At 52.1% G+C, this 7,998-nt stretch overlaps 1 protein-coding gene across 4 annotated transcripts in view; it reads right to left on the minus strand.

Annotated features, from left to right (window-relative positions):
• Positions 1-7,998, minus strand: part of ASXL2 (ASXL transcriptional regulator 2) — a 69,424-nt gene that overhangs the window by 53,814 nt on the left and 7,612 nt on the right. The window lies entirely within an intron of this gene.

The following is a 7,998-nucleotide window of genomic DNA, read 5'->3' on the forward strand; positions in this document are numbered from 1 at the left end:
GTGTTAGCCCAGGTGGCCACCAGAAGCAATCATTCGTTGCCCCCATTGATGAACACCCAACACTCACTGAAAGTCCTTTGACAACCGGCCTTGGCGGCTGCCGCTGTCTGGTCTCGGTACGTTACCACAAAGATTTCAGTGTTTGCTTTTTCCTTTACCTAAAACACAAGTCTCCACGTCAAGCACACTACCTTCTTCCCTAAAAAATACCTTTATTGCTCAAGAACTTAGCAGCTCACCTAAACTTCACCTCAACACACCCCTACCGGACGCTGAGAAGCAGGAGTGTATTCAGGTGGAGGCCAGTTGTGTAAACCCAAGAATTGAATCTCGTGGTCCATCCCGTCAACGCTTACTGCCACAGAAAATTCAGGTGCTCGTGGTCTTGGTGACAGTGTGCCCACACTTAGAATCACAGAAACATAGAATCGTCTAGGTTGGAAAAGCCCTTTAAGGCCACCAAGGCCAACCGTTCCCCTAACCCTGCCATCCCACCACTAAACCCTGGCCCTAAGCCAGGGACAGGCTTAGATTTCAGGCCTGTCCCTGCAGGTCACCACAAAGGCAGTGGAAAAAACCCATCCCAAATCCGTAAACCATACCCATACCACTTCATTGAGGTGACCGAAAAATAGAAACGCAGGCTGCGAATAACAGCACCCATGAAGGAAAGAGTCACCCTGGCATGGTGGAGGAGCCGTCTTCTTCACAGCCACCTATCCGATGACCACAGGCAGCCAGGTGACTCCTGCCATGGGGCTGGCACAAAGAGGGATCACAGAGAGATTTCTGCACACCCTGGGGGCACTTGACACGGATGGCGATGATGGCCTTGACATGGAGGGTGAGGAGGAGGAGTTGCCCCACAAGGAAAAAATCTTGTTCTGTGGGTGGTTTTATATGAGGAGACAAAAGTGGGGAGGAATGTCTATGTTAAAGCGAGGGAAGACAGGAAAATCTTCCTCTGAGCATACCAGCATGAGAATTATTTTGAAAAAAGCCAATATTTTATGCTCTCACACCAGAAAAGCTTCTCACGCTAACATCCAACACAGCCGATTTTGACGTAACCGATACCCAGCTGACAGTGTCCGCTGCCCTGGTATCCTTTTGAAAACGGCACCTCTAAAATGGAGCCTCTAAAACGACCCTCGACATTCCCTGCAGGTGTCCTCTTGCTCTGGATCTCAGCTGATGTGCAAGAGCCAGAGAACAGATGTCGTTTCAATAGGGTGTTCCTTGAGTTCCGAGTCCTTTAGGAGGAAAATTTACAACCTACAGAACAGGTATGGAGTTGAGTAACTGCAGGTCAGGCAGGACGCGGACTTTGCCGTGCCAGCACCTCCTGCTCTCATGCAGGGACACAAATATGGGCAGAATCATGGAATCATAGAATCGTCTAGGTTGGAAAAGACCTTTAAGATCATCAAGTGCAACCGTTAACCTAGCACTGCCATCCCACCACTAAACCCTGTCCCTAAGCACCTCAGCAGCGCATCTCTTCTCCCTCACTTTTCAGGCATTCGGTTAAAAAAAAGGAGCACGAAAGGTATTTCTGTATCATACGTACGAAGGAGGAGAGAAATTAATTGTGCAACAGTACACCCACTCAAGGGGTTCGCTCTGTCGCAGCCCGCGAGAGGAAACGCGGGCAGGTCGCGGCCACCTCCGGCACACGAGGCGTTTGGCAGCTCGACAGGCACGGTCACTCAAAACCTGGCATCCTGTGCAGACAAGGTACGGGCTTCAGTAAGACTTCTTCTGGTACAAACTCAAAAGCAAGGATGAGAATTTAAGCACAACATCGATAAGGCACCACGGAAGCAGCAACTGAAGCAGATCTACTGAGAAGCACGAGGGAGCACAGACACAGCACACGTCCTTCTACAACGTTCCCCTTGCAACGCCAAGAGACAGCAGCGAAACTCGTTTGCTCATACGAACCTGCAGCAGTGCGTTTGCACGCGTTAGCGACTGCATTCCTAGGAATGCATGGGTTTAAAAAAAACCCCACAACCGAAATTGCAGCGCACACCCGAAAGGCACCAGCGGCACTCGCTACCGAGCATGCTTCCCAGTGTGCCACCTCCCCGGGGAGCCTGTCAGAACCCAAAGCTTCACCTCATGGTGTCAAGCGTGAGGTGCCCACAAAAGCTTGAGGGAACTTCCGCTGACTGGTGTCATTGTATTTTTCATAACAACTTACGTTTAAAAAGAATCCAATTGCTAAATAACTCGTTCGGTATGAGCGTATTTATCCTGAAGAAGTAACACAGCTGCAACCGAAATACACCCGTTACAACTAAAGCCACCCACTCTGGGCAGCGTGCGGCCGTGAGGAAACCCCCGCATGTTTTTGTGAAGATCCTTCTCAGGCTTCTTCACAGAACCCTTCAGTAAAATATCCTTTTTGAGTATTACTCGCGACTGCCTACCAACACCCCAGCACACTGGCGACGCGTGCCTTCCTGAGCCAGAGCAATGGATCTGGAGCACAGCAAGTTTAGGGTACACGACCAACTGAGCTGACCTAATGGTTTGCTGTCATCGAAAGGAGGTCTTACACCTCCCACCCAGAGGAGCAGCCCCATCCCTTCCCTCGGACTGTCCTGGCGTGCATCGGGTCCCTCCACGAGCTGATTCAAATTGCTCATCAGGCACAAGGCTGCCGGTCTTTTTATGGCTAGGTTCGCTTTCGCAGGGCTACTGCGGGGTGCTGGCTCCCAGCAGGGTCCCCACGGCTGCCTACGTCTACCCAGGGTCCGTAAAGAGGGGGCACGGACCAGAGGCCTGGGCAGAAGGAGCCTTCTGAGCAGCTCACTGACCCTCAGCATCTCTTCCCAGCAGAGGCTTAGAGCAAGCACGCCCTTAGGCTGCAGATGCTTTGTTTTGGGGTAGGAGAACACGTTTCTAGGTTGCTGACTCAAACACAGAGCAGATTAGAGGTGGCCAAACATGAATTGCATAGGAAGTTAACGTGGGCGTTTGAAGAGGGGAAGATGTGGTCACGTTTCTTTGAACTCCACTCCGGGCTCCTGCATCTCATATCCCCTCGCTGCGACTGCATCGGGGCAGCACGGCCGCTCTCCTCCTCCAGTCTCTTACAGCTAACTCACCAGCTCTCAGGTCCCTCTGGTCACTGACACCGCAGCGTGTCTCTGCCAATACACATTTTAATAAAAGAAAACAAGCCGTTTAAAAACCTGGTGTCCTGATTACGGAGGACCTCCAACCCGGCTAAACCTGGAACCTGCGAAGGTCTGCACATGGCGTTCCCAGCCATGCACCGTTCCCTGCACCGGCGAGGTGTCCCACCAGTAACCCGCTTCACGAGGGTTTGCTGCCAAAGACACGCGTGCCTGAGAGCAAGCCTGGTGCACGGGCAGCCCACGCGCCTGCGGGAGGGTTATTTTTCAGGAGCACCTGGGAGCGATAAGCAGTTCTGCCTGGCCCGTAACAGCGGTGATGCCAAGGCTTTCACCGCCGGGACAGCACTAGCACGAGGGTTTGATATTTTTGAGAAGAACCATGCATAAAATCATAGAATCATAGAATCATAGAATCCTAGAATCCTAGAATGTTTTGGGTGGGAAGGGACCCCCAGAGCCCACCCAGGCCAACCCCCCTGCAGGAGCAGGGACACCTTGAACCACATCAGGTTGCTCACAGCCCCGGCCAACCTGGCCTGGAATGGTCCCAGGGATGGGGCCTCCACCCCCTCTCTGGGCAACCCCTGCCAGGGTTTCACCACCCTCACTGCAAAGAATTTCTTCCTTAGATCCAGTCTAAACCTCCCCTGCTTCAGTTTAAAACCATCCCCCCTTGTCCTGTCCCAGCTGGCCCTGCTAAAAAGATTTTCCCCATCACCCGCCGGAGTGAAGCTTCCTGACCCTCACCTCGTGAAGCAGCATTTTCCTTCACTGGTGAAACCAGACAGCTGACCTGGAAACAGGTGACTTAGACAATTTAGGAATTGGCCAAATAACGTCTGTGCAGAGAGACTGGTGAAGATAACATGACGCCGATGGTCACATTTAACACCAGCTGTAGGGCACTCAGGTGCGAATGTGGGCCTGTGGCTCGGCAGCCTAAATTAGGGGTCAAAGCACAGCCAGCGCAGATGAACTTACACCCTTTCCCTGCACTCCCTCCTCTGCTGTTACCTGCTGTCGTTAGGCGACGCAAGCTGCCCGGGGCAGGAATCCTGCGTACCGCACCCAGCACAGCAGCGCTCCCATCCAGGTGCTAAAACGGCGCCGTGACGCGGCCAGCTGAGGCTCTGCGATCAGAGAGCAGGGAACTTAGCTAGGATTGAATTCAGTTTCTTCTCTGCTGCCAAGAGACCAGTTTCTAGAGCCCGCTGTCAAAAAGAAATCAAAATGAAGCTATCGCGGCTCTTCCTCGCGCGGTTGTTTGCGATCAACTCTTCCTGATTCACTCCATATGGGAACGATTGCTGGGAACAGCAAGGTCCGCATGTGGAATTAATCGTCAACAGCACTTCCAACTCACACCCCAAACTAATTTTCATTAATTTGCAAACGTGCATTAAAAATAACCGAGAAACTTAAATCCTGTCAGCTGCAGCCCAAGTGCGCGCCGGGCCTCTCGGCAGCCGGAGCCTCCGCAGCCACCCAAGGGCTGCTGCAGCCAAAAAAGCAACTCCTGCTTTTTGACAATGGATTCCACAACTCCGGACTGAGAAGAGCGAAAAAGCCAAGCCCAGATACTTACAGTGCTGGTGAAAAATGAGCAGCGCTTAAAAACCTGCCTCTCTGTCAACCCCGAGCCTGCGCTCCCTGCTCCTGCTGTTCTGACCTGCGCGCTCGCCCGGCCCCGCAGACCCAGAGGCTCGGGCGCTCAGAAATGCAGGCGCGATGTCGTGCAAACAAAAAATTGTTGATCTTTTTTTTCTTTTTTTTTTTTTTTTTTCCCCAGCAAGAAACTACGCAGTCAAATTTGAAGTCCTGGGCTGAGGCACTGCCATGGCAGCCTGTTACACTGCTAAAACAAGGCTTTTAAGCGGACAAAACAATCCGTTTCCCTACCCTATTCTCAGCAGCGGGTGAAGAGACCCCGCTGATGCTAACAGCCACTCCTCCTCCCCCAGACAACCAAGCCCCAAGTTTGGCAAGGTCTTTACAAGAAGACTGCCGGGCAGCCTCAGCTACAGGCGCCCCCGCTGGCACGGCCTCCCCAGGGCTCCCAGGAGAAGGTGCTGCTTGCAGGAGGAACGGGCAAGTCTCCCCGCGCCCCCCCGGCTGCCACCAGCACGGCCAGGACAAGCACGAGGAGGACGGGACGGCCAGGCAGGGAAAGCATCCTCGTCACACGCAGCCACCTGCTTCGCGCTTGCCCAGAGCCGTCTATTCCCAGTTATCAGCTGCTTGGAACCAATCTGGCAACCAGCGGGGTACATCTTATGCCTCTTACAGGCTCATCTGCCTATAACATACGGAAAGAAACCGGGAAGTCTTAAGGACATCAGCTCATGCAGCCTTAGGAGACCATCAGCAAAAGCTTTAACGCTTCCAGAACTTAGGAAGTTACTGTGGGCCATGTTTTGAGGGGAAAAGAATTAACTACTGGACTGGAAGACGGCAAACTTGGACTCGATGATCTCAAAGGTCTTTTCCAACCAAAGTGATTCTATGATTAACTGCCGAGGGCGCGGGGACGGCCTGAAGCACTAACACACGTACCTCACTTCAAAAGCTCTGATTTCCCCCGAGTGCTGAAACCACGAGCAAACCTGGCTGGTAAGGAAAACGGTGCCAAGAAAGCACAACTGAAAACTGCAGATCGTTACCGAGACGTTCGTTAGACCATCAGTAAGTCACAGGCAATCGCCATCACCCATCGGAAATACCAAACAGGAAAACACTTCTCCTAGAGGAAAAGCGAAGGAAGCGATTAAAATTAAAAATGTGTTGTAGATGGCCAGGAGTCCTTCACAGCTCTTGGGCCGATGACCAAGCTGGTAGCAATCACTGCGGGTTAGAACTCTGCTACTGCTGATGCTGGAAACCCGCAGAGGCGGCGACGTGGCCAACACTTATCTGGGAAGTGAAGTGCGGGAGAAACGCCAGTTCCCCCGCGGGAAGCCCAGGGCACTGCTACCTAACCAGGGCTTTCAGAATACCTGTTACCCATTTCTTAAAAACTACGTTTCAGTAAGGCTGAAAGCATTTTTACCCTCTCTTGGATGTGTTCGGTCACTCAGGGCAGACACTGTACAACACCCATCAAGGGTTATGAAGGTTCCTCACGTCCCTGCATTCCACCAGCGCGTGTGTACAGCTTATACCTGGCTGGGCAGGAAATGCAACCAAATTCAGTGCGCTTATGACAGACACCAAAACACGGCCAAATGCCACCAGAGACACATCATTTGCATGGAGCTGGCGCCGCTGCCGAAGCTTGACGTGCTGGTGGCACCACGCGTTCCAGCTGTAGGGCCTCGCTGAAATACAAACACTCTCGGCTGCCCAAAATACACCTCGCTCCATGTAAATAAGCAAAGGGCGGCAGGTTCTGCCCCAAGCACAGGACCATGCAATGGCTCCGTCCACGTGGCTTTCACAGGCAGAAGCAATTTCATTGCATGAGACAGTTCATCTTGAAAGACTGGCCTGAGAAAAACAACGCCGTACTTCGTCCTCTAATGGCTCACAGATAGTCTGCCCTGGTTTCCCTCCAGCAATTCTGAGTTCCATGGTGATACATCTCCCTAGCACGCCTCTCTAGAACCCTTTTTTTTTTTTTTTTTTTTTTTTTTCCCTGTAATTTATTCCTTAACATGTGCCACTTGGAGAAAGATGTCACACCCAGCATGCCGGGCTGAATGCCACCAGACCCCACCGCTGCGTCCTGCGTGTCCTGGCTGCTCCTCACAGGACCCAGGCAGCAGCCTGGTATCACGCGTGTCGAGCAAAAATGTACCTGACAGCAAAGAACATCGGGAGGTTGTCAAGATATCCCAGTGTCATATTCATAAACTGCATGGAAAAATAAGCCAAGAGTGAAGCGGCAAAGTTTGCTGATGACGCCAAGTTACAAGGGCTGATGGGCAACGTGTAGGAGAGGGGACAACGACCACAGAGAAATGTTACCTTAGTATTATAATAACCACTTGTACGAAGGGCTCAGGTCAACGGTGGTCAAAGCAAGCAGAGTGATGGGAATTACCAGGAAAGACAGAACGGAAACAAAACATACGTGCACCTACTTCTTGAAGACTGTGTGCCATTTTCATGTTGGCTCTGGATCTGTCCAGGTGAGCTAGAAAAGCCCAGCAAGGACAGAATGGCCCTTACATGAGGAACGAGAAGGGCCATTCAGCCAGGAGGAGCGAGCTGACAAGTGACACGATGAGGGCCTGCAAAATCCTCAATCCGTGCGCAGAGCGCAATCAAAAGCCGTCCGCAGAGCGAACAGAACAACAGTTCAGGTTCAAACACAAGGGCTGGTGACTTCTGGGTGACATGAAACCACATTTGTCATGCTCCTGCGCTGCTCTTGCACCTTCTCTCTGGGTTACTGCTGTTGATCGACGCTGGAGCGCTACCAGGCTACGCAGACCTGCGACCCGACTCGCTATTGCCTCCCTGAGCACAGCGAGCTTCAACGAGCACACCTGGGACTGGGCTGGGGTCTCCAGTCCTAAGGCCTTGAGCTGCCAGGCTGCCAGCGCTGAGGATTCTGATTTCTGCCTTCAAAAAACCAAAACCCAACCCATCCGAGCAAGATTTCTTCTGCATGCAGACACGGAAGACACACAACCTCGGTATCACAGCACATATACCTCAAAAAATCCCAGGTACTGATTCAATCCAGAACGAGTTTAAGATTAAAGGGAATAAGGAACAAATAGATGTAGAGAGGTTAAAGGAGGATCCCATCGTGCCGGCAAAACAAGAAATGCAGGCTTTACCCAGAAATGGCTTCACGTGCAGTCAGATCGAACATTTCCCGAATGTGCACTTGGCTTTGAGGAAC

The sequence above is a fragment of the Egretta garzetta genome, unplaced genomic scaffold, assembly GCF_000687185.1.
Source record: "Egretta garzetta isolate BGI_Z169 unplaced genomic scaffold, ASM68718v1 scaffold510, whole genome shotgun sequence".
In the NCBI taxonomy this organism is placed as follows: domain Eukaryota; kingdom Metazoa; phylum Chordata; class Aves; order Pelecaniformes; family Ardeidae; genus Egretta; species Egretta garzetta.